Raw genomic sequence first — 4,197 nt, forward strand, 5'->3', positions numbered from 1 at the left:
TCACCCCTTCTCCTCACAAGTCCCTCCCCTCTACTTCGCGTTCACAAGTCACCTCGCCCCTGCTTTGCCACAAGTCCCTTCCCCCCCCCCATACTTCGCTGCACTAGTCCTCCTCTCCCTACTCTCGCTTCACAAGTCCCTCCCCTTTCTACTTCTCGCTCACAAGTCCCTCCCTCTAGCTTTCGTCACAAGTTCCTCCCCTCCCCCTTCCTGTCGTCAACAAGTCCCTCCCCCCCTACCTCGCGTCACAAGTCCTTCCTACCTCCCCGGTGACATGACGGTGACTTATGACGGTGACATGTGACGGTGACTTATGACGGTGACTTGTGACGGTGACTTGTGACGGTGACTTATGACGGTGACGTATGACGGTGACTTATGACGGTGACTAATGATGGTGACTTGTGACAGTGACGTATGACGGTGACTAATGACGGTGACTTGTGACAGTGACTTATGACGGTGATTTTAGACGGTTAGACAGACTTATGCACGGTGGCATCACGCTAGTGCATCGATGAGAAATATCATAGAGAAGGAAGCGTGGAAGCCTTGCTGGCTTGCGATAAATGTTTATGTGCATTGTCTCAGTATGTGTATAACGTGCTCTGATTTATTACGACTGGTTGAGGCAGCACTGAGTACAGTGAGCTATTCGTATAATAACTGGCCTGTACGTGAGTGGAGGTTGCTGGATGGATGAAGGCCTACAGCTTCCACCACTGCACTGCAGTGGCGTAGCTAGGATTTTTTCAGTGGGGGGCACTGGGGGGGCCTTACATTTTTGTGGGGGGGGGCACAATATACAACTTTTCTTTGTATTATACAGTTCTAACGGCATTGTTTTTAAATCAATTTTTTTTATCAAACATGAATTTTCAGTGGGGGGGGGGCACCTGGGGGGTGAGGAGATGAGGAATGAGGACGAGAGATGAGAAGAGAGGGAGAGAGAGGAGAAGAAGGAGGGAGAGAGAGAGAAGAGGAAGAGGAAAGGAGAGAGAGGAGAGAGAGAGAGTGAGAGAGAGAAGAGAGGAGGTCGAGAGAGACGGGGAGAGAGCGAGAGAGAGGAGAGGAAGAGACGATGAGAGAAAGGACGAGAGAGAAGGAGACAGAAGGAGACGAGAGAGAGAGAGAGAGAGAGAGCGAGAGAGGGAGAGAAGAGAGAGAGAGAGAGAGAGAGAGAGGATGAGACGAGAGAGTGAGAGAGCGGTCCACTTTCAATTTAGCTTGAAGTAGTTAACAAAACAACTCATGGATCCAATTGTAGGTAGTGATGAGAGACAGCCAGGCCAGCCTATAGATGTCGACATGAAGTGAGAGCTTCTCATCGCGCAACGCGCAGCGCAGCGTAGAGAGTGCAGCGCCCACCTATGCAGCCCCAACAACAGCCTGAAGCCGAAAGTCTGTTGTACTGAACCGTCTCAGGATAAAAGTGGTTGAGCCGCATCGGATATCCTAACCACTGAAGACATAAGGTTGTGCGGCCGCCGCGCAGTGCCTCGTCTATTAATTAGCTGCGCCAGCATGAGTATATTAATTCTGGTATGGCGTATGAGTTCAGCAGGAAGAGAGATACTATACACTCTAGGCCTTCTTGCACAAACTAAACAGACTTATATAGAGAGTGTAATGCGGAGGAAGGGAAAGGGCGGAGAGGAATGTAGAAGTACTGCAGAGATGAAGATTAAGCATAAGAAGAAGAAGGGACAGGAAGAAGGAGGGACACAGACGAGAAAAGTCAGTGAGATAGAGAAGGAACGAGAGAGACCACGAAACGAGGAGAGAGAGAAAGGAGAGAGAGAGAGCGAGAGAGAGACGAGAGAACGAGAAGAGACGAGGAGAAGATGGAGAGAAGAGAGAGATAGAGAGTTGAGAGAGAGAGGAGAGAGAGAGAGAGAGAGAGAGAGAGAGAGAGAGAGAGAGAGAACGAGAGACAGAGAGAAAGAAAGAGAGAGATTAGTAACATAGAAAATGTGGTAGGAAGATAGATATATGTGATGAGTAATCATTAAAAGTTTGTTCGTTTTGAAAACGTTACGTTAAAGAATATTTTTTCATTCCACATATGCATGCAATACTTAATGTTTCACCGTAAGGATATATAAATAAAGTTTGTATACCTATTCTCATACGACGTTCATTATTCACACAATATTATAAAATGAGGAGGACATTTGTTTGGAGAGTGAGTCAAGCTTTACTACTAGTGTAATTGTTATACAGTTATCGTAATAATGTTAATATCAGATGTATGACAGCTGATCGCTGCCTTCACAATGGCCTATGAACTACATACGGAATGGCGGAACAGCACTATCAATGTTTTCTCTGTTTTTTTATAAAGGCATTGGATATGTCGTGCTAAAAGAATCACTGCGAGAAAACAAATGGCTCCATAAATTCATTGCCATTGCCCCTGCCTACTCTTAAACTCCCAGCCCATTTATAAAAGGCAGTGTTCTGCTATTACTACAGTGCCTACACTTCATTCGGCGCTGATCATATGCAGCTTAACTCTATATAACCGTTAACTCGAGAAAATGCCATGCTCCTACACTCTACAATAGTGTAACCTTCGATAGACCTGTCGATCTGCATTTCTTATGATATCGAGTTTCTCACCTCCTACTCGATCATGCTAATCAATAACCCCACAATATTTCTTATCGAATTGCATTCGTACATTATCAAATCTCATCGTGCCTACACGATGACAATATCTAACCGTTGCCGAGGAGCTAAGACCAAACATGCCGCTTACCCCGCTTGCTTGCCTGGATCTCACGCGACCTTGATGTGTTTCTCTCTCTCCGCGCAGCAGCTTCGTAGAGCTGAGCTGAGGAGAAGCCTGCGTCTCGCGCAGGGAGCTGGCAGACATGCAGCAGCAGCTGCGTGAGCAGAGCACAAAGTACGCTCACCCTGCACGACGACACACGAAGGTCAGTGGAGGACATGCGCGAAGGCCGGCCACCAGCGCACTCGCCGATGCCGTCGTCGAAGAGTACAAGGTGAAGGTCGTTCGCACCGGCGGCAACGTCAGCCAATTCCTTCTCCTCCTCGCTCACAAGTCCCCCCCTCCTTAACTTCGCATCACAAGTCCCTCCCCCTCGCTTCGCCCACAAGTCCCTCCCCTCCTTTCGCCTCACAAGTCCCTCCCCCCTCCTTGCCGCACAAGTCCCTCCCCCCCCCCCTACTTTCGCCTCCTAGTCCTCCCCTCCCCCTACTTCCTCACAAGTCCCTTCCCCTCTACTCTGCTCACAAGTCCCTCCCCTCTACTTCGCTCACAAGTTGTTTTTTTTTCCTCCCCTCCCCCCTCCTTCGCTCACAAGTCCCTCCCCCCTACTCGCTCACAAAGGTCCCTTCTCTCCCCACACTTTCGCTGGACAAGCGTCCCCCCTACTTTGCTCACAAGTCCCTCCCCCCTTTACTTCGCTATAAGTCCCTTTCTCCTCCCCTACTTCGCTGACAAGTTCCCTCCCCCCCGTACTATTGCCTCACAAGTCCCTCCACCCTCTACTTCGCTCATAAGTCCCTCCCTCCCCCCTTACTTCAGCGACAAGTCCCCCCCCCCTACTTTGCTCAACAAGCTCCCTCCCCGACCCGTACTTCGCTCACAAAGCCTCTACTCTATCTTTTGCTCACAAGTCCCTCCCCCCCGGATGGCTCACAAGTCCCTCTACTCTACTTTGCTCACAATTCCTCCCCCCGTACTTCGCTACAAGTCCCTCATAACTCTTACTTTGCTCACAAGTCCCTTCCCCCCTACTTTGCCCCACAAGCCTCCCTCTACTCATACTCTTGCTCACAAGTCCGCTTCCCCCCCCCCCCTACCTTCGCTCACAAGTCCCTCTACTCTACTTTGCTCACAAAGTCCCTCCCCCCCCCGCGCTACTTTGCTCACAGTCCCTCCCTCTACTTTGCTCACAAGTCCTTCCCCCCCTACTTCGCTCACAAGTCCTCTACTCTACTTGCCTCACTAAGTCCCCCCCCTACTTCTCACAAGTCCTTACTCTACTTTGCTCCACAAGTCCCTCCCCCCCTACTTCGCTCCACAAGGTCCCTCTACTCTACTTTGCCTCACAAGTCCTTTCCCCCCCCCCCCCACTTCGTCACCAAGTCCCATCTACCTACTTTGCTCACAAGTCCCCCCCCCCCTTACTTTGCTCACAAGTCCTCGACTCTACTTTTGCTCACAAA

At 50.1% G+C, this 4,197-nt stretch overlaps 1 protein-coding gene across 1 annotated transcript in view; it reads left to right on the forward strand.

Moving 5' to 3' along the window:
- Window positions 1–4,197, forward strand: part of LOC106810404 (coiled-coil domain-containing protein 91-like) — a 21,164-nt gene that overhangs the window by 11,622 nt on the left and 5,345 nt on the right. The gene's annotated exons all lie outside the window — the stretch shown is intronic.

Source organism: Priapulus caudatus, unplaced genomic scaffold, assembly GCF_000485595.1.
Source record: "Priapulus caudatus unplaced genomic scaffold, Priapulus_caudatus-5.0.1 Scaffold438, whole genome shotgun sequence".
NCBI classification, from domain to species: Eukaryota; Metazoa; Priapulida; class Priapulimorpha; order Priapulimorphida; family Priapulidae; genus Priapulus; species Priapulus caudatus.